Source organism: Acomys russatus, unplaced genomic scaffold (genome assembly GCF_903995435.1).
Source record: "Acomys russatus unplaced genomic scaffold, mAcoRus1.1, whole genome shotgun sequence".
Taxonomy (NCBI): domain Eukaryota; kingdom Metazoa; phylum Chordata; class Mammalia; order Rodentia; family Muridae; genus Acomys; species Acomys russatus.
The window spans coordinates 28,199-52,313 of NW_026131930.1; the positions used below are offsets into that span (position 1 = coordinate 28,199).

General features: G+C 36.3%; 1 pseudogene; it reads left to right on the plus strand.

Moving 5' to 3' along the window:
* LOC127186662 (zinc finger protein ZFP2-like) overlaps positions 1 to 22,081 on the plus strand; it is a 46,237-nt pseudogene extending 24,156 nt beyond the window's left edge.
* The last annotated feature ends 2,034 nt before the right edge of the window (positions 22,082 to 24,115 follow it).

A 24,115-nucleotide genomic window follows, 5' to 3' on the forward strand; every position in this document is an offset into this window, starting at 1 on the left:
TATATGCCTGAGTGTGAGAGCCTGCCTGTTTCTGTCTCTTTCCTTTCCCTCTAGTGAATAGAAGCATATAAGTGCCTGCATTTATTTGCCTCCCTGTTGCTCTGTCAACTGCCTCTAGTGGCCAGAGCATCTATTTGCCTGATTATGAGTGTCTGTCATTTTATCTCTTGCTGCCCATAGGAGAAATGGGCATTTATGTGCAGAGTGTCTGTTCCATCCTGTCTCTCTCATAAGCTTCTTGGATATAGAGCATGTTAGGGACAGTGTGTTTGTGTCTGCGTGTGTTTCTCTCCTTTCATCAAGGTGAAAATTGCATCAATGGATTTCAGTTGTATATCAGACTATATCTCATTGCTGTCCCTCTAAGTGTCAATAGTAGCTCTGAACCTGAGTGTGTGTTTCTGCCTGTGTCTCTCTCTTATCGGGTCTAGGCTACAAAGTTTTATGAGACTGTCCATGTGTGCCTACATGTTTTTCCTTCCCTGATTCTAGGGGAAAATCTTATCTCTGGCCATAGTGTGAGTGTCTTACTGTGTCTTTTTCACCTGCATCTATGTGACATTAATTTTATGTTCCTGAGTATGTGTTCTTCCTGTGTCACTCTCTCACCTACCTCTAGAGGATGAAGATATTGAGGGCCTGACTGTGTTTTCCTACCTGTTTCTCTCTCCAAAGATTTTGTGGGACATGGGATTTTATTGTTCAGTATCTGTGCCTCCATGTGTCTCTCTCAGCCTCTATAATAGACAATGGTATATTTGTGCCAAAGTGTTAGCATTTGACTGTGACCCTCACCTGTCACTAGGGGACAAGGTTATCAATGTTTCTGAGAGTGTATGCCAACCTGTGACTCTTTATACCACTTCTAACCCATTCATCCAACCCTGGGCCTCTTGTGTTGTTTTCAAGTCTCTATCACCTGCCTATAGGCAGAAAATGTCAACTCTGTTGCTGAGTGTGATCCTGCTGTGTCTCTTCTTACACTTCTCCAGAGGAAAGCTCAACAATGTGGCTGAGTGTGTGTGCCTACCTGGGAGTCTCTCTCCTTCCTCTAGGCAACAAGACATATATGAGTATGAATTTGTTTTTCTTTATCTCTCTTACCTGACTCTATGGGACAAGGGAAACTATGGCCATGCCGTATGTGTACTCCTGTGTCTCTCTCATGCTTCTAGTGTATATGGTAATCTTTTGGCCTGAATTTGTGTGCCTCCCTGTGTCTCTCCCCTTTCAGTCTAGGGAACACAGTACTCTCTCAACGTGAATATGTGTGCCTTATATGCCTCATTCCTGTACCTCTACCGACAAGGTCAATATAGGTGAGAGTGTGTGTGTGCCTGCCTGTATTCTTTTCTCCTCTGCCTATGTGGGACACAGCCATTTATGTGCCTCTGAGTGTGCTTTCATGTGTCTCTTGCACATTACTCCAGAAATACAATGGGATCAATGGGCTGAGATTGTGTTTCTGACTGTGTAACTCCCTTCAATTCCTCTAGGGGACAAGGGCATCTATGATCCTGAATGTATTTGTCTTCCTTTGTCTCTCTTGTAGTTCCCTAAGGTAAATGAAAATTAAGTGTGCAGACTGTGCGTGCCTACCTATGTCTCTGGCACCTACCTTTGGGGGATAAGTGCATGCATGTGTCTGGGTGTGTGTACCTGCCTATGTTACTCTTTTACATGCCTCTAGGAGATAAGGGAATCTATAGGCCTGAGAGTTGTTTCCTGCCTACATCACTCAATCTGTCACATAGGGAAAATATCATCTGGGTGACTGAGTGTGTGTTCCTACCTGTGTCTCATTCCTCTCACTCTAGGAGACAAGGGCATCTATGTGCGTCAGTGTGTATTCTAGACTGTGTCAGACCTGAGAGTGTGTGCCACCCTGTGACTCTCTAACCAATTTCTAGCATACAAGCACATCTTTGGTCCTCAGTTTGTGAGACTCGCTTCCCTCTCTCAACTGTGTATAGGGAAAAACGCATCAAATTTGCTGAGAATTTTTGCCAGCCAATGTCTCTCTCTTCCTTTTCACTAGACGAAAAGCACAACTATGAGACGGAGTGTGTGTCCCTGTCTTTGTCTTTCTTTCAAATGTCTCAAGGTAATGTCGTTGGGCCTGACTGAGTGTGCATGCTTGTGTCTCCCTCACATGTTTATATGGACAAGTGAATCTATTGGTCTGTACTAATGTGTGGGTGCCTGCATGAGTCCTTCTGTGCACTGACTCTACAGAAAAAGGGCATCTTTATGTGTGAAAGTGTGTTCTGGCTTGTAAATCTCCATTTTTCCTGGACAAAGGTATCTATGTGCCTCAATGTGTGTACCTGCCTGTGTCTCTCTTCTCTTTTTTCTTCCTCTAGGTGAAAAGGGCATCAAGGTGCCTGAGGGTGTTAGCCTGTGTGAATCAAATGTCTGTCCCTCTGGGTGAAAAGGCCATCTATGAGCATTTATTTATGCTTGCTGTTTTCTCCTTCATGCCTCTAGGAGACAAGGGCATCTTTGTGACTTAGAGTGTGTGTCTGCATGTGTCTCTCTCAGCTGCCAATCGCAAAAAAATATGTTTGTGACTGAATATGTGTGCATTCATGTTTTTATTTATCCCTTGAACTAGGGAAAGGGTATCTATGCTTTTGAGTGTTTGTTTCTGACTGTGGTTCTCATATACAACTAGAGCCTAAGACATTTGTGGGCCTGAGTGTGAGTTCTTGCTTTTGGCTCTCTTCTACCATTGTAGGGGACAAGGGCATCTATTGGAAAGTTTGTGTGCATACTTGTGCCTCTCTTTCATGATCTAGGGGATAAGCCTTTTGCTGTTTCTGAATGAGTTAATGCCTCTGTCACTCTCTATCTTCCTGTTTTGGATAAAGGCATCTTTGCGCCTAATTATTTGTGTCTGCCAGTGCCTCTTTCTGCCCTTCTTTAAAGGGACACAGGCATATTTGGGCCTGCTTTTGTGTTTGCCAGTGTATTTCTGCTTATATTTTCCAGAGGGATGCCATACTTTCAGCAGTATGCCAGGCAACATATCTGCCCGTCATAATGTTCTTCTTGTAAGTTTCCAGGACCCTCTGGATCCCTCTATTTCCCCATTCTCCCATGATTCTCTTGCCTAAAGTCCCAATAGTATGTCCTCCTCTCTGACCCACTTTCCTGTTATATAAACTCTTTCACAGGACAATACATTTGGGCTAGTGTCTTGATACAAGCGAATATATATCATTCATAACTTTTTGCTTCTGGGTCAACTCACTCATTATGATAATTTCTAATTCAATCCAAATGTCCACAAATTTGGGGAATACCTTTTTTTTTAATTTTTTAAATTTTTTTTTATTAATTTATTTATATTACTTCTCAATGGTTATCCCCTCCCTTGTATCCTTCCATTCCTCTCTTCCTCCCATTTTCTCCTTACTCCCCTAACCCATGACTCTGACTGATGGGAACTTCTTCCCCCTGTATATTCTCATAGGGTATCAAGTCTCTTCTTAGTAGGGTGCGATCCTTCTTCTGAGTGACACCAGGTCTCACCATTCATGGATGTCTTCAAATATAAGTCACCAGAGTACATGTGAAAGTCAAACTCCACGCTTCACTCAAATGTGTAGAAGTCTTGTCCATTGGGTAGATCTAGGTAGTGGTTTTAAGTTTATGGCCTCTATTGTCCTTCGCTGGTGCCATAGTTTGTGTGGGACCCCAGGGCCCAAATCTGCATATCATAATGTTTTTCTTGTAAGTTAGTAGGATCCTCTGGATCCTTCAAATTTACCATTCTCCCATGCTTCTCTCATCTAGAGTCCCAATAGGATGTGCTGCCCTCTGTCCCAGTTTCCTGGTTAGTGAAGAAGTTCATGGGACATGCCCCTTGGGCTAGGGGCAGATATAAGGGAGTAAATACAATTTATCTCTTTCTGCTTCTGTGTTAACTCACTCATTATGATGACTTCTAGTTCAATCCTTTTGTCCCCAAATTTCTGGCATTCCTTGTTTTTAAAGCTGAGGAGTATTCCATAGTGTAAATGTACCACAGTTTCTTTATCCATTCTTCTACTGAGGGACATGTAGACTGTTTCCATGTTCTGGCTGTTATGAATAAGGCTGCTATGTACATGGTTGAGCAAATTTTCTTGATGTGGTCAGGATCATCTTCTGGGTATATTCCAAGGAATGGAATAGCTGGGTCTTGCAGAAGACCTTTTCCCAGTTTTCTGATACTTCACCAGATAGATTTCCAAAGTGGTTGTACTAGTTTGCATTCCCACCAGCAATGGAAGAGTGTACTGCTCTCTCCACATCCTCTAGACATAATTAAGGGGAAGTAGTATCTTTTAAAAATATTTACTCTTCATGTCTCTAGATCTTATATGTATATCTGTATATGAGTAACACTTGTATTCCTTGGACTCACAGAGATAAGAAAAGTTTGACATCGAAGTGAATCCTTGTACAGAGCAGCAGCAATATGTTCTCCTATCTTGTGTGTCTGCTGCAGGCTGTTTTCTTTTGCAGTACAGTATAGCGAGAACGTTTCCCTTTTGGAATGATGCCCTATTTCCAGCATTCTGAAGGTAGAGGAAGGATTAACTATGAGTTCAAGACAAGACTGATTTACACAGCATTATACAGTCCAGATCAGCAGGGTTAAATATAGTGGCTTTGTCTCAAAAATAATTTGATGGAAGTATTATTTGTCCATTTTCTTTATTCTTAATTTTTTGGGGAGTAGTGTGGCTGTAATTCAAGCCAAGGCCATTGAAATCTATCTAAGCATTTTACAACTAAAATACATCCTTTACATTTAGGGAAAGCACAGAAAATTGGGGGCAAAATCCGTTTTTCCTACACTAAACTTACACTTGGGAAAACTACTGATATTTTTAGGACAGCATATGAATCATTTACCTTCATGGGAGAAAATATGAACAAAAATTTAGTAATTGAAATATAAAGAGTAGTGAAGAAGAATTAAAATTCGTATAGCATCATCCAAGATAAAGACTGAGAACTACACTAACAATGAGAACCTGAGCCACTGTTAGACTACCTATGGAAGCAGGGGGCAAGCTTAATATACATAAGGGTGCAGAAAATGAATCAACAACTCCGTGTGTTCTTTCCATAAAGCTAGGAGTTTGAGAACAAAGTGGAGAAATGAAAAATAATGATAAGAACATTTTAAGCTTTTTGATGCTGAGAATTGTGTCCAGAGACAAATTTGTCTACAACTGAACCACACCACCAGATCTTAGGAGTAAGAATTTTTTTTTCTAATAATTTTTTTATAATTTAACTTGATCACAGTATTATATATAAAACTTTAGATGGTGAATTAATTACATTGCTGTTGATATAATATCATGCAGTGTTGCTGATGCATATACATGTTCCCATGTATTTTTAGGCAATAACAAAAACAAATACATAAAAATGATACATAGATATTAATATAATCTACACTAAAAGATACAAATCATACATTTTCATAATAGTGATAACATAATAAGAAAATTAACAATTGTGAGACCACTTTGAGTGACTTAATGAAATAAAAAACAGTATCTTAAATTAAAAGTGTAATACATTTTTACATACATTTACATTATTACAAATATATATATAATAAATGACATACATCAAGAAGAAGCATGAAAGAATCAGGAATTATATAAATGTCACAATCAAAATGTTTTCTATTTTCGTATTTGAGAACTTTGACTAAAATATGTTCCTGTCTTCTTGAGTGTAAAATAATGATTTAAAATCTATTGTCTATCATATCTCATCTCTATCTACATATAACTCTCTAATTTTAAAATTATCTTAACCCCTAAACAACTCAGCTATTTGTAGAATTATACTATCTGGTCTTCAACCACATAAAATACTAGAGATTGAATTAAAATTATTTACATTAGAAGATAAGAAAAGCGGCCTCAAAAAATTGACAATATCAGTTTGCAACATGAGATGTTGCTGAAAACTCTCTTGTTCTCTTACACTACCCTGAACAACTGCAAATCCTTTTAAACTAGAGAACATGAAAAGCAAGCCCTAGGCCATAGACTTCCTTCTCCACCCTCAACACTGTAGCCATTAGCTACAAGAAAGAAAGCAGGTGGCCCTGTGCCCTCTCATGTGCTTCTCCACTACAGAAACAATTTCAATAAAGTGTCTCCAAACTGGCAGGACCTTACTATAACCCAGTGAAAGATGGTGTGGTAGAATCTGTATGAACTTGTTTAACTTTTCAGCATGAAGCCATGTTCAATTCACCAACCAAGGAGAGCTGAGGAGTTACATCTCACTGTGACTCATGGAGGTGAAAAATGAAATACACCGCAGCATCCAGACATGGTCACTTTAAATTCTATACCTGCTTATTTCCATACAGAAGGGACTATGCTTGCATATTTTTAATATAATATTATATATACACAGATTTAGAGATGCTTATCCATTATCTTCCTGTGAGATTAACATTTTTATCAAGATTCTTAGTCCCAAATGCATTTTATAATAAATTAGAAAGAGCATTATTAACACTATCAGCTTCAAAGAATTGTGTAGGCATTTTGTTAGGAAGTTCCTTTAATCCCTAAATTTATTGTGGTAAGATGGCCATTTTACTTCTTAATTCTACAAATCCACCAACAAAGGAGAATATTCCCTTTTCTCATGTCATCTTCAATGTCTTTCTTCAGAATTTTGAAAATGTTTTTATAAAAATACTTCACTTGCTTTGTTAACTCCTAGATATCTTTTATTTTGTGGCTAACGTGAAGTGGTTATTTTTCATAATTTTTTCCTCTGCATGATTGTCATTTATACATAAGGACACTACTGAATATTGTGAGGTAATTTGGTATCCAGCCAAATTTCTGAAGGTGTTTATCAGCTGTAGCAGTTCTGTCGTGGAATTTTTGTGGTCACTTATGTACACTATCCTGTCATCTGAAAATAGGAATAATTAGATTTCTTCCTTTCCCATGTGGATCCCCTTGATCTCTGTTTATTACCTACTTCTTCAGGCTAGAACTTACATGGAAATACACCCAGAAGGGAGGACATACTATTCGGATTGTAGCTGACAGAAGCATGGGAGAATGGGGAAAGAGAAAGATCCAGTGGGTCCTAGAAATCTTCAAGTAGAACATTATGATGGGTGGATCTGGGCCCAGGGGTCCTGCTCAAACAGGGGAATGAGCCAAGTACTATGTGTGCTGTAAACTTTGACCCATACTCACATCTGGCCAATGCACAGGACATTCTCGATAGTTGAGTGGAGAGTGGGTCTTACATTCACATGAACTCTGTTGCCGCATATTTGACTCCGCGTCTCCAGGATGGGGAGGCCTGTTGGCACTTAGACGAAGGAAAGCAGCCTACCAAGAAGAGACTTGATATGCTATGAGCATATACACTAAGAGGTGTTACCCTTTTGACACAGTCATAGGGGATAGGACAAGGGACAATTTGGAGGTGAGGGAGGGAGGGACGGGAGAAACTACGGGAGGAAATAACTAGAGATGTAATATGAATAAATGAATAAAGAATTTTAAAATAAAAGACTATCAGCTTTAGTCTACTCTTTTCCTCCCCCTCTTTTCATGTCACAGTAGCATTTATGGTGTTCAAATGTACAAGGATATTTGTAGTTGTTACTACTGCAGTAAAACACAACGGTTTTCTTCAACAGTGAGTTTTACCATCAGATGTGTAACTTCCTTCAAATTGATAAAGATTTTTCCCAGCATATCAAATACATAGCTTGGTGCAAGAGTGTTTACCTTATGAAGAAGACTACCAGATCCATGAGAAAAAAGGTAGAGAGCATGTTAATTCTATTATACTGATGATTGTATAGCCAGAAATTAACCTATTCTAAACCATGATGCTATGAAATGTTGACCATGGCATTTTTCCCAAGGTGAAGAAATTTCTTAAGTCTCCCAGGAGAGGTATTTTTGAGTTACAACTTTCAGGTGATTGAAATGCACCTACTTGTGACCATATTGCTGGACACTGTGGCCTCTTGGATGACTACTATGCTGTCGCTGGTGGGAAACCTACAGTTGCCAATGTGTAATGAGGCACTGTCAATGGCTGATATGGCACTATCATTGCTTGATGTGACCTTGCTGATGGGTGAGGCAGAAGTGGAAGAATACAATCAACAGGATCCTACCAAACTCTGTAAGAAATCTGGGAAAGTTGTACAGGTTAAAGAATGATGGCTCATGTAGAGTTCTCCATGTTACATGTAAAAGCTGATCCAAGTTTATATGTTAACTGTGTGCTCACAGCTTGAAACCAACAGCTCATATCTGCTTCCCTGGTTTCAAGTCCAATGCATCGAGCCAGATAAGTTGCATAATGGACATGAAACTAAGGAGTGAGTTATGGTAAATAATCATTTCCCTACTAACACCCTGAGCAATGAGTCTAAATTTGAGGAATAAAACCAATGACGTCAATGTTTAGATGTGAAATCTCTACATTTGAGAATGTCTTTTCACAGAATTCTTTGTGGAATATCTTCCATTTTATCAATAGATGCTGAGATACGTATTATACAGGAAGGAACATGTTTAAGAGCAGTGGCCTCCACCCATCTCTACAGTCCATCTGTCTCTTACCTATAACTCTGACGTTGTGGATTCTCAGTATAGTAATTTGCATAAACAGTAATGGGCCCTCTCTACAGGTCATTAATATGAGTCACCATTTGCACAGAACAACCAATGTTATTTTAAAAAAATACAAGTGTATCATACATGAACTTAGTGACAACTCAAACTCTGCATTTTCTTGTACCTGCTCTGGTGGCCGATATTCATGATTCTCTTGTCCTTGTCTAAATTGTGGAGGATTATAAGGTAATCTGCGAAGCATCTCAACATGCTGGGAAAAGTGATACACACATCTTTCTTGTTCTCTCTCCTGCAGTGATTGATTTGTCAAAAATAAACATCAAAGTATTCCTTTTATAGAAAATTAAAAGGCTTTAATGTAACTAACTGTAAGTTAAGTGTAGGCCAAAGAACTGAGAGTAAGGAGCTTTTAAATGCAGAAAACATAAAAATACCCAAGCAAATAAACAAATCGCACAATATAGGTTCAAGGAGAGCTAAATTAATTAGTTAGCTATAGTTTAGTTTTGCATAAGTAGACAGTTTAACAGAAGCCAAGATTATTTAGTTGGGGATCCTGACCATAGGTTCCTACAGTACATTTGGGTAACATATAAAACAACCTGTCTGAAAGAATGACCATTATATATAAATTAATCCCAAAGTAATGAAAGGCTTGTCTGTCAGTGAATACGGGGCTTTGGGGCCTACGGACTGCTTTTGTAGCACACTAGTAAAAGATATTCCTCTGAGACAAAGACTTTTGAACATACAAAATATCTTCACAATCAAGTGTACATCATTAATCCCTGTCAGTGTCTACCTAAAATATATATGTTTAATTCCCTGGAGCAACTGAACTGCAGCAGATGTGGAATTTTGAGCTGAATAAATGAAGTAAATGAAACTTACTATATTAATGAAATATCCTTTCAGTTTTAAACTTAAAATGAACTTTTCATAACTCTTGTTCAGTATTTGTATCTGGAAAGAATCTGGTTATAATCAAATCATAGACTTCTATTTCTATCCGTGAGTTACCACGTTGGACAATCCTTTCCTGCATAGGCAGACGCAGGAGTGGCAAAAAAGCTCCTGTGTTGCATTTGTAAGGAAACAAAATTATTTGCTATTAGGTCATGCCTTTTCTTAATACAATGAATAGAAGTGAACATGGAAAAGAATGCTCAGCAAGCCCAGAGGGAACCTGGAATATCCAGAAGTTTAGATCTGGCTGGGCTGTCCTCAGCTCCTGTACACACACAGACTGAAGACATGCTACTGAGTGTTTTACAAATTTAAAACTGTATCTACAATGAGAATTTAGATATTCATAAAAGTTTCCTCCGAAAGACTTCATGGAATTTCATGGTACTCCAAAAATCCATGTATGACCAAAAGGACACTCAAAAACACATCCTTGTCTACTTAATAAGATGGGAACTAAATGGGAATGATTTGCCACAGAGAAAGTACAACCTGTCTATTTTTAAGGGTTCAGTAGATTTTTTGTGTGTCTGTAAGGCCAGTACAGTAGAGTGATACCTGTTTTCGAGAAATAATTATCATGTTTTCTGTGAAATGAATTAAGCAAAAAGTGTGAGTTTTACCTTAACATTGTCAGTGGTAACAAATATGTGTTTGGAAGATTTTGAGATGTTACTCAGTTACTCCAGAGGCTAACTGACCTATGGGCACTATGGGTCCCACCACTGCAGCTGGGTGCACAAGGATTTGATATGTGTATATGATGGATTGTGTTGTTTCTGGTGACTTTTGTTGTCCTTGTCCATGGTCCACAACGATTTCTAGATTCTTAACATTTTTCTTCTCTTTGCTGTCTTCTATTAGTTCACAGAAATCTTCATCAGATGAAGAATTAGAAATTACAATAATTTCATCAATAAAATCTTCCTTAGAATTGGAGTTCGTTGCCTCTTCCAATGGTTTATTCTTAGCCTTATCCTTGTCTTCTTGTTGTGGGGAGCTATTTTTTGTGGCTATCATTTGAAAAGACCTCCAAAGGTACTTTGATTTCCACATTCACCAGATTTAAAATGTTCATTAAATCCACCATTGAATTCTGTACAGAATCTGCAGAAAAAAGCACTGATTGTTACTAAAACACTAAAATGTAACATTGTTACATAACAGGACACTGTGGTTTTATTTCGTATTAAGGCACAAACAAACACATACCCCCCTCACACAACAACACACACACACACACAAACAGACACACACGTCTGTGCTGTTTCCAATGAACAGTTTGGAATAGATGTATGAAACTTACAGAAGTAATGAAAGTGGTGCTACTAAAACTGTGTAAAAGTTAAAACTTCCTTTGCAAATTACGAAAAAAGGCAGATTAACCCTAATAATTGAGAATATTACAATATATGTCTTCTGCAATTAGATCAATGTTTCTGGTATGGCAGTTCTTTTCCAAATGAATAATTAGGACTTTGTGATACAAACACATAAAATGAGAAGCAATATTTTGGAGTAATTAGCAAACTTCACTGTTAATTCGTTTTCATTTTCATGACAATACACAGGATTAAAAATCTATAATTCCATCATTAATATGTGGAGATAAACATCCTTCTCTGATTTCTAGGAAATGGTGAATTGTATGTCAAGAATCTGCTTCAAACCTCTGCTATTGTAACAAGAAAATATTTTGTTGCACTGCGATACACCGCATGGGCATGAAAAATAAAATGATATTTATTCAAAGACATACTTGTCAAAATGTTCGTAGTATTAAAATCAAAAGCAAGTGAAGAATACATATTTACTGAAAAGGGAGGAGTCTGAAAAATTCCAACTGAGCTTTCAAAAGTGTATCATCATTGATTGCTTGAATCTGTGAGACCACAGCTACATATATTTCTCTGAATCCTCACATCAAATTATTTAGAGAAATTGAAGAAAGGTGGACATGACACTTGGGATTTCACAATCAGAATGCTATATTAAAACTCCTGGCCACTTTGAAAATCATGGGAATTAAGTCTTACACTTTTAAAAGGCTCATTAACTTACTTAAATCAGCGGTGTAAAATCCATACAAGAAATACTTGTCCTTGTACACGTGCTTGTATTTGCTTTCATGTTTGTGTTTGTATTTGACTGAGATGATGCCCAGTTCTGAACTATTTCGAGTAGCATTTTCCAGGTAGCAGGTCAAACTTCTGCAATCTCACCCTTGGTTTCCAAATAAGATGAGATATTTCACTACTGAGATTGAATGAGCCCAAATAATGAGAAACACAGGCAGAACCCTATAGACATAAACATAATTTTTAACATATTGCAGAAAATGGAAAAGCCAACACTATATATATATATGTGTGTGTGTGTGTGTGTGTGTGTGTGTGTGTGTGTGTGTGTGTGATTGTGTGTTCATGAGAGAGTGAGAGTAGGAGCAAGTTTGTCTGTGTACAAATATTTTCAACAAATATAAGTAAATAACAACAGTAGAGTGATAACAGTTTTTAGTTCTACTCAATGGCTGTTACTGCACATACTTCTGAGTCTGAATCAGGATAATCCATATTTGAAGCTTCATCTTGGCACATTCTTTGTAAGTCTTTCCTCTGGCATCCTTTTTCAATCCTTAATTAAATCATAAAGAAGTAATAATCCAAATGTGTTTTAATTACTGGCCAGATAGTTTCCTCTTTGTTGTATAGCTTTCATAGTACTAGAGTGATTTATCTAAGCAAAAGCAGGCAGAAAAACCCTATTCATGGTTTGGCCATCTGTGAATACTGTGATCAACAATTAAGACTGGCATGGGAAATTTTTTCCATATTTGAAGTAGTTGCATCAATGTTATATGGGAGCTGACTCATTTCTGAATGGATGGATGGCATATACATGTGTGGCACTATAAGACTGATCGAGAACACAAAGCTGGGGACTTCACCAGCCCCAATGGTGATTGTACTTGTCATTATCTTACTTAATGGACATAGTATCAATATGGTCTCTAAATTAATATCTTTATGCAATTAATCTTCTTGCTCATGGCTTATTGCAGTTTTCAAATCTCATACGAGCAGTGCTTTTATGAAATATTCAGTAGTTAAAATTGATAGTCACAAGTAGCCAAACTGTAGATAATTAGGTGTTATGTGAAAGTTTTCATATATGTGTGACATGGCTAAGAGCCCTTACATATAGCTTAGGTAATATAACACTAAGGAGGGCTGAAGGGTCATAAGAATTAGAGATCTTGGAAGAAACAGTGTCATATGAAACTTGACAATAACACTACAATCAGGAACTCATAATAATATTGTGACCTCAGGATACCTACAGAAACTCTATATCCAGTAATTCTCCCACAAAATAATTCTTTTTCTAATTGATGTCTTTAGACCAATATAGAAATAAGAATCAACAAGAAACTACTGCTCGAACCAAATTTATACATTCAACATAGTAAAGACATTTACAAACAGAATTTCTTCTAGTACAAAGACTAAAACTAGATATTCAGATGATTGTTTTGATAATCATTGGATACTGTATTTACTTTTATATTCCATTTCTTTTACATTTTAATATATGATCTATTTTGTACTTAGGCATTATGCTTAAGACCCAGTGGTATAAAAAGAACACATTTCTTCATAAAGAGTGAGAGAAATGACAACCTATTCCAAATCGTTTTAAAAGGCCTACTCACGAGATATATTTCATGGTAAGGTTTTGGCAACTTGAAGATTTTTGATTTGCTTACTCATTTTCTCATGTTGTTAAAACAGAATTGAAAAACCATAACTGTGAACTACTCATTCTCCTAACTCCATATCGCAAATGCTAGTATGTGTCCCTTCAGTACTCCAGTTTTTCAAATAAACATTTGTTATTCAGTGTGTGTGTCTGTGTGTGTGTGTGTGTGTGTGAATGTGTGTGTGTGTTCAAGAATTTCACTTCTCTTCAAGACAAAGGTAAATTGCAGGAATCAGTCCCCTTTTCTTCTATGTGGACTCTAAAAATTGGGGTCACAATCTCACATGTAGTGAACAGATTTTTTTCTTCGTCAATTATTCCACACTTAAAGAACTTAAAGAATACAACAGACACCATTTACATTATTCCAAAGATATATGGAATACCAAGATTTGGAACCCGGAATTTGGTCATCTGGGATTCACTTAATGTCCTTATTGACCATTCTATTGTATGGACTTCCTGTATAAAAAACACAAACTTCAGATTTTCATTACTCAACACCATCATATATATTACGAAGATTGCTTTACTGTAGTTTCATCATCAAAATCAACAATTAAAACACAGACTTGAATTTCACTGGGGTGTTCCTGAAGAAAAATTATCAAAACACTTTCCATTGTTTCAACCATTATATTTGAAACTTTGAGAGTCAAATTCCCAGTTTACCCCAGCCTAATATCCACTCTAATGTAACTGTCTACTAAGTTCTTTACATTTATAGCATGTATTACATACTTTCCTTGTATCTAATCCATATATAAGCGTGAGAAAGACACCATGATAAAAAGTACCAAAAGGAAATATACACCATATGATTTATTTCAAGCCAAATGGATGCAGGGAAAGTATTTCAGTTTGATTCAAGCTCACTGCTTACTCTTTTAAGCCATCGTAGTATACTCTTCTGTCTACTTCTCTGCTCTCCTCTTTTATAACACAGCCACCCATATAGAAATAGAGAAATGGTTTATTCTAAAACTGAATGAAGGAGAGATAGGTCTAAAACAGCATCACAAGAGGAACATGTACCTACCATTATAGAGTTTTTCTTGGCTGCCAAAACTGCCACATCGCAATGTTTTAGTTATGCCTGTATCTGCTAACAATATCACCATTCATCCTCAATCCGAGAGATTCCATCCATACGGCTATAATCAGTTCAGATTCCTGCCACTCACTTAACACAATATCCAATGCTCCTCACAGTATACTGATTCCTCCTGCACAGAAATACAGCTGCTGAAAGAAAAAATATGTGGTTTTCAAAGTGGGAGAAAAATACATCCTACACCCCAATTTGGGTTGAGGACACAGGACAGAATGCTTCCCATTCTGTCCCTTAATAGCCTTGGAGCTAATGACTAACTGTTTCTTCTGTTAGGACCATAGTGTCAAAAACAACAAATCTCAGTATATTATATGTACACAACTTTTTTTTTAAATAAAAGTGCTTAAAGGAATGAATGGTGTCCCTATGTGGCTTAGATTTACAGGTAAGAATATAAATTTTTGTAATACTGGTTGTCGTATTGAAGGCCTATGTTCTTCCAGCTATGCTTAGAGAAGTGCTGTACTGCATACTGTATTACATGCAATCTACCTATAAAGTATGCAAGAAAAGCACCCTTACCATCTTTTGGTACTCTTCATAGGTAGTGAACTCAGGAATTTCAGTTTCCTCAAACTTTGTTCTTTCCATTGACATTTTCTTTCAGAAAATAAATGTGAGAAGTTATATTAAAAATGAGCAATTGCTGTTATAGATAGCAAAGGTACAATTTTAATAAATATTTTTGAATAGATGTGAGGGGTTGTGTATTCCATAACTAATAGAGGAAGTCAAAATAGAACTTTGGGATGTTGGTTATCTAGTTTCACTTTCATGTGGGTTTTATGGAGTGAACTCAGGTCATCAAGCTTGCACAGCATGTGCATATAAACCTTCAGCTATCTCACCAAATGCAAAGTACTATCTCATATCATAAAAAAGACTTAAAGTGTGCTATATCATTTCTTAGTAAAAATAATTCCATTGAAAAATCGGCTCACAACGTGCAATTTTCCATCGTGTTCTAGCAAACTCAGGATCCTCAATATGCCACACAAGGTTAACAACTGTACATAGATCCATAATAACAGTCCATAACTAAGAGGTGGAATTCTGCTCAGTTTTCAACGAAGGGCTTTTACTTGAGAGAACATAAAGCCATTCCCAGGACATCTCAGTGTGCACTACACTTCAACATGGCCTCTGCTCCTGTTCACAATTCTAACACTCTTGCCTTTACCTGAGTTAGTAAGGAACTTGGGTGACACAGGCTCCAACTTAAATATTTTGGTTAATATACATTAGCTCCCCAACTCAAAAGAAAAAGAATGTGTCAGGGTTTACAATGATTTTCCTGGGAATTGTGGCTTTAGGTCAACAGTCTCACAATATGTCCTCAGAGTGAATTACAAATGTGTTCCCTAAAGAGACCATGAGAATACTGTGTTTAGAATTGGTGATGTAGGATGGAGAGTGTAGAAGCTTTAGCCCTGCTGAAGATGATTGACGAAGAAATGCAACGTGAATGAGTGGACAGTGGGCCTAGAAAATATTTCTGGGGGTTTAGTCAAAAAAGGGCATAGAAATATAAAAATTTCTCAAGGAATAATGTAGTCAAGAATGTCATGCATTTATCTAATATCAGGAGACTGTGATTATATGTTTATGGAGATAAATCCATCACATATCAAGAGCTACAGGTTTCCCACGATTTAAGCATTGTCTTACAGATCCACAGAAATGGTCATTATGATTGTCCATTTGTACTTTGGTAAGTTCCACTCTTGGACAAGCTTTTGGGTATATTTTGTGCACTGTACATACTCCACCTACAAACAACCAATAAGTGGAAAGAAACAAATAGTATGCCTAATGGCGCCTTCAACTAATATTCTCTACACTATGCCACTCAAAGTATGGTAAGGTTAGTGATCCTCTAAAGTCAGCAATGCTACAAGGAAGAAATGGGCCTTGTTCAAACTTCTATCAGCAGGTGTAGAGGTAACAGCTGCCTGACCTCTTACAGGCCTTGCTCTGGCTCTAGTGCGTCCATAATCATGCTTGTCCATCAGTTTTCTAATACTCTTCAGCCAATTTGATACTCTTCTTCTGTTGTCTTCTGGCCAATTTAAAGCAACTCTAACAGAAAATTCAAGAATAAGCCTTATGAATAGTAGCAATGAGGCCAAATATTTCTATGTGTATCTATAACTTATAAGTCAGAAAAATGGCATGCTTTTTTGTTAATTAAACATCAAGTGACTTCATTATGCGCAATTACTCTTGTGAAAATTTATGTCAAGATGGGGCCTTACACAATACTCAGTTAGGAATGCATAAGTATTGAGTGTTTGAGGCAATTCAGGCTAAATACCATGAACTGGTAGCTAAAATAAATAGTAAATACACAATCAAGCAAGTAAATTCCATTTTCATTATTTCAATGAAGTGAAAAAAATGTCAAAGTTATAACTCATTGAGTAAAAAATTATTTGTCAACAGCATTATCAATTCCTACTTCATCCTCTTTTCCTGCTGATTTCTCTCCATTTTTAAATCAAGTAAAAGTAGAATCTAAAACCAATTAAGAGAAATATTTTACAAAGCAATCATGTTTCTATAATCTGTAGCATCTTCCTGTTCTATATTTATCACCTCTCTGCTTTCTTCCTGTGATTTATCCTGTCCTCACCCATGTACAATAGATCTTTTTGCGTCATTTTTTACCCACTGTCACTCATCTGTCCATCATCTGTTGTATGTCATTGATTTTCTATATGTCATCTTTTATATTCCATCTTATACTGTATCACTAGCCTAAATCTTCTATATCCTATTATATAATTGTCTATTTGCTATCATATCTTTCTGAACCCTGTCATTTGACTACATGTATCTATCCTTTATTTTCTTTCAACTGTGTATTCATTATGCATATACTTATAATTTACCTACATAAAAGCTACCTTCAATCTGTCATCTATAAACAATGAGTCACTTTATTTTTTTATCAACAATTAATCCCATCGCCAACTAAATTATATTTACCTTTGTTAGCTGTGGAATACACAACCCCTCACATCTTTTCCAAAACACTTTTTTTAAATTTTAACTTTGATAACTACAACAGCAACTGCTCATTTTTAAATATAACTTCTCTCATTTATTTTCTGAAAAGAAAAAAGATTGAGGAAACTGAAGTTTCTGAGTTCACTACCTATGAAGAGTACCAAAAGATGGTAAGGTTGTTGTCTTGCATACTTTATAAATAGATTGCATGTAATACAGTATGCAGTACAGCACTTCTCTAAGCATACCTGGAAGAACATAGGTCTTCAATACAACAACCAGTATTTAAAAAATTTATATTCATAGCTGAAAATCTCAGACACATAGGGACATATTTCATTCTTTTAACAATTTTATTTTCAAAAAAGTTTATTGTTTTGGACACCATGATCCTAATGGAAGAAACAGTTTGTCATTAGGTCCAAAGATGTTTAGGGACAGAATGGGAAGCATTTCTGTCCTATGGGCTCAACCCAAAATGTGGAGTATGATGTATTTGCCTCCCAATTGATGGTCACACCGGTTTTCATTTCAGCAGCTTTATTTCTGTACAGAAAGAATCAGTATACAGTAAGGAGCATTGTATATAGTGTTGAGTGAGTGGAAGGAATGTGAACTGATTATAGTCCTATGGCTGGAAACTCTCAGATTTAGGATGAATGGTGATATTATTAGTAGATACATTCATAACTAGAACTTTGTGATGAGGGCAGTGTTGGCAGCCAAGAAAAACTCTGGAATGTGAGGTACATGTTCCTCTTGTGATGGTGTTTTAGATTTATCTCTCCTTCATCCAGTTTAAGAATAAACCACTTCTCTATTTCTATATGGGAGACTATTTTATAAAAGAGGAGAAGAGAGAAGCAGACTGAAGAGTCTTTATACATCGATGGCCTAAAAGAGTGATCAGTGAACTTGAATCAAAGTAAAATTCCTTCCCTGCATCTATTAGCCTTGAAATAAATCATTTGGTGTATACTTAATTTTTGTACCTTTCATCTTGGTGTCTTCCTCACGCTGATATATGAAATAGTTACACTGAAAGTATGTAATGCATGTTATAAATGTTAAGCTCTTCTTAGTAGACAGATACATTAGAGTGGATATTAGGCTGGGATTTGACTGTGGATTTGACTCTCAAGGTTTCCAAAATGATGGTGGCAACAATTGAAAAGGTTGTCATAATTTTTGTGCAGAAACATCCCAGTGATATTCAACCCTATGTTTTAATTGTTGATTCTGATGATGAAACTACTGTAAAGCCATGCAGGTAAAACATTGATGGTGGTAGGTAAAGCAAACCTGAAGTTTCTTTTTTTAAAAAGGAAGTATATACAATAGAATGATCAGTGAGACTTTATGTGAATCCCAGATGAGTAAATCGCGCTTTCCAAATCTTGATTCTTTCATATATATTTGGAAAAATGTAACTGGTGACTGTTGTATTATTTTATTTAAGTGTTGAATAATGGATGAAGAAAAAACGTATTCAGTACATTTGAGATTGTGAGCCCTATACATAGAACCCACATAGAGGAAAGTGGATGGATTCCTGCAATTTTTACCTCTATGTTGAAGAGAAGTGACATCTTGAACACACACACAAACACACACACATAAAACAGACAATGAATAACAAATATTTATTTGAAAAAACAGGAGTACTGAAGGCACACATGTTAGCATTTAAGATATGGAGTTCGGAGAATCAGTATTTCACAGTTATCGTTTTCAATCCTGTTTTAACAATATGAGACAATGAGAAAGTAAATAAAATATCTACTCCTTGCCAAAACCTTACCATGTGATATTTCACATGAGTATGTCTTTTAAAACCATTTGCTTTAGTTGAAATAGATTGTCATTTCTCTCTCTCATTAAAAAAAAAAGTGTTCTCCTTATACCACTGGGTCTTAAGCTTAATGTCTAAGTACAAAATAGATCATATATTAAAATGTAAAAGTAATGGAGTATGTTGAAAGTATTGATTGGGTTCTAGCAGTAGTTTCTGGTTTATTCTTATTTTTATATTGGTCTAAAGACATCAATTAGAACAAGAACTCTTTTGTGGCAGAATTACTGGACATAGGGTTTCTGTAGGTTTCATGAGGTCGCAATGTTATTATGAGTTTCTGATTGCAGTGCTCTTGTCATGCTCCATATGACACTGTTTCGTCCAAGATCTCTAATTCTCATGACCCTCCTGCCCTTCTTAGTGTAATATTCCCTAAGCTATGTGTAAGTGGCTCTTAGCCATGCCAGACATATATGAAAACTCTCACATAACACCTAATTCTCTACAGTTTTGCTACTTGTGACTATCAACTTTAACTACTGAATATTTAATAAAAGGACTACTCGTATAAGATTTGAAATCTGCAATAATCCATGGGCATGAAGATTATTTGCATAAAGATATTAATTTAGAGACCATAATGATACTATATCCATTATCAAGATAATGAAAAGTATATTCACCATTGGGGCTGGTGAATCCCAAGCTTTGTGTTATTGATCAGACTTATAGTACCACACATGCATATGCTATCCTTCCATCCAGAAATGAGTCAGATCCCATATAACATTGATGCAACTACTGCAAATATGGAAATATTTTCCCATGCCAGTCTTAATTGTTGATCACAGTTTTCACAGATGGCCAAAACATGCATAGTTTTTTTCTGCCTCCTTTTGCTTATATAACTCAGTCTAGTACTATGAAAGCTATACAAGGAGGGAACTATCTGGCCAGTACTTAAAACAAATTTTGATTATTATTTCTTTATCATTTAATTAAGGCTTGAAAAATGATGCCAGAAAAAAGACATGCAAAGAATGTGCCAAGATGAAGCTTTGAATATGGATGATCCTGATTCAGACTCAGAAGTATGTGCAGTAACAGCCATTGAGTAGAAATAAAAAAATGTTATCACTTTACTGTTGTTAATTACTTAAATTTGTTGCAAATATTTGTAAACCGACACACTTGCTCTTACTCTCAGTCTCTCACAAACACACACTCGCAAACACATACATATTTATAGTTTGGGCTTTACAATTTCCTCCAATATGTTAAAAATTATGTTTAATTTTATAGGGTTCTGCCTGTGTTTTTTATTATTTGGGTCTCATTCTATCTCAGTAGTGAAATATATTATCTTATTTGGAAACCCAGGTTGAGTTTGCAGAACTTCAACCTGCTACCTGGAAAATGCTACATGAAACAGTTCAGAACTGGGCATCATCTCAGTCGAATACAAGCACAAACATAAATGCAAATACAAGCAAGAGCACAAGGACAAGTATTTCTTGTATGGATTTTACACCACTGAGCTCAAGTAGGTACAATGAGCTTCTTAGAAGTGTAAGATTTAATTCCCATGATTTTCAAAGTGGTCAGGAGTTTTAACATAGCATTCTGTTTGAGAAATCCCAGGTGTCATGTCCAACTTTACTCAATTTCTCTAAAAAATTTGATGTGAGGATTCAGAGATATATACTTAAGTGTGGTCTCACAGCTTCAAGCAATCACTGATGATACGCTTTAGAAATCTCAGTTAGAAATGTTCCGACTACGCTTTTTTCAGTGAATATGTATTCTTCACTTGCTTTTGATTTTAATACTACAAACATTTTGACAAATATGTCTTTGAAAAAAATCCATTTATTGTTATGTCCATGCAGTTTATTCCACTGCAACAAAATATTTTCTATATACATTAGTTGAGGTGTGAAGCAGATTCTTGATGTATAATTCACCATTTCCTAAAGTCAGAGCAGGCTGTTTACCTCGACACATTAGTGATGGGATGACAGAATTTTAATCATGTGCATTACCAAGAAAATGTAATCGAAATAACAGTGAAGTCTGTTAATTACTCAAAATATTGCTTTGCCTTTTATGTGTTTTTATCACAAAGTCCTAATTATACAATTGGATAAGAACTGCAATACCTGAAAAATAGATCTTATTGCAGAAGACATATCTTGTAATATTTTCACTTATTAGGGTTAAACTTCCATTTTCCTCATTTTCAAAGGCAGTTTTAACTTTTCCACAGTTTTAGTAGCACCACTTACATTATTTCTGTAAGTTTCAGATCTTTATTCTAAACTGTCATTGGAAAAAGCACAAACGTATGTATGTGAGTGTGTATTTCTGTATGTGTCTGTGTGTTTGTGTGTATGTGTGTGTTTGTGCTTAACATGAAAGAAAACCACAGTGTCCTGTTATATAAAAATGTCAAATTTTAGTGTTTTAGTAAAAATCACTGCTTTATTCTGCAGATTATGTACAGGATCCAATGAATATGCTAAAGCCGGTAAATACAGAAAACAAAGTACCTCTGGTGGTCTTTTCATTGATAGCCACAAAATAGGTGGCTACCTGCAACAAGAAGACAAGGCTAAGGCTCAGAATAAACCATTGGTAGAGGCAAAGATCTCCAATTCTAAGGAAGATGTTATTGATGAAATTATTGTAATTTCTAATTGTTCATCTGATGAAGATTTTTGTGAACTAAAGGAGACACCAAAGACAAGAAAAATTATAGACTCTAGAAATCGCTGTGGACCATGAACAAGGACAACAAGAGTCACTAGAAACAACTCAATCCATCATATACATACAACAAAACCTTGTGCACCCAGCTGCAGTGGTGGGACCCATATTGACCATAGATCAGTCAGCCTCTGGAGAAACTGAGGTACATCTCAAAATCTTCCAAATACATATTTGTAACCTCTGACAATGTTAAGCTAAAACTCAACTTTTTGCTCAATTCTCTTCCCAGAAAGCATGATCTTTACTTCTTAAAAACAGGTATCCTTCTTTTTAATGTACTAGCTTTTCATACACAGAAAATATAGTCTTAACCCTTAAAAATAGACAGGTTGGATGTTCTCTGTGGCAAATCATACGCATTTAGCTCTCATCCAATTAAGTAGACAAGGATGTGTTTTTGAGTGTCCTTTTTGTATTACATGGATTTTTGGAGTACCAAGAAATTCCATGAACTCTTTAGGAAGAAACTTTTATGAGTAACTAAGCTCTCAATGTAGATACAGTTTTAAATTTTTTAAACGATCAGTAACATGTCTCAAATCTGCATGTGAACAGAAGCTGGGGAGAGCCCAGCCAGATCTCAAATTCTGGATACCTCCGGTTCCCTGTGGGCTTGCTAAGAATTCTTTTCCATGTTCACTTGTATTCAGTGTATTATGGTAAGGCATGAACTAACAGCACCCCAGGATCATGTTGTCACATCTGTGTCCGCCTTTGTGGGAAAGTATTGTCTAACGTGTCAACTCATGAATAAAAATAGAAGCCTATGATTTGAAAACAACCAGATTCTTTTCTGATACAAATACTGAACAAGAGATATGGAAAATTCATTTTAGTTTACAATGGAAAAGATATTTCATTTATACAGCAAGAGTGATTGACTTTGTTTATTCAGCTCTCAGTACCACATCAGCCGCAGTTCAGCTGCTCCAGAGAATTAAACATATCTATCGTAGGTAGACTCTTATACAGCTTAATAATGTAGACTAGATTGTGCAGATATTTTGGATGTTCAGAAGTCTGTGACTCAGAGGAATATTTTTTACTAGTGTGCGACAAAATTAATCCATAGTCCCCATAGCCCCCTATTCACAGAGAGACCAGACTTCCCTTACTTTGGTGTTAATTTATATATAAATGTCATTGTTTGGGATGGTTTTTCAAACATCAGGTTGTTTTACATGTAACCCAACCCTACTCTACGATCCTATGCTCAGGATCCCCAACTAAATTATCTTGGCTTCTGTTAATCTGCCTGCTTATGCAAACATCAACTATAGCTAACTAATTAGCTTAGCTCTCCTTGGACCTGTTGGTTGCGTTTTTGCTTATTTGTTTCGGTATTGTTAGGTATTCTGCATTCAAAAGCTCCATACTCTCAGTTCTTTGGGCCACACTTAAGTTACAGTTAGTTGCATTAAGCCTTTTAATTTTCTCTAAAGATGATAATTTGATGTTTATTTTTGACACATCAAAATCTGCAGGAGAGAGAACAAGAAAGATGTGTGTATGATTTGTCCCATCAGGTTGAGATACTTCACAGATTACCATATGAACTTCCACAATTTAGACAAAGACAAGAGAATCAGGAACACTGGACACCAGAGCAGGTGCAGGAACATCTGGAACTTAATTGCCAATAAGTTTATGTATGGTACAACTGTGTTTTTTTTTTTTTTTTAACTTGGACCGTGTTGGTTTTGTGCAGATGGTGACTGTTATTAATGACCTGGAGAGAGACCCCATTATGTTTATGCAAATTACTATTCTGAGAATCCACAAGGACAGACTTAAAGGTAAGAGACAGATGGACTATAGAGAAGGGTGCAGGCCAGTGCTTTTAAACATGTTCCTTCCTGTATAATGCGTATCAGGTCACATGTAGATGCATCTCAATGACCTGAAAGTTCAAAATCAAAATTACCTGTTCTGGGGGACATAATAAATTTTTTCATCTTGGGAAAATTTTGATGGTCCACATTTCAGAGCATCACGGTTTAGGATAGGTCAACTTCTGGCTATACAATCATCAGAGAAATAACATGCCCT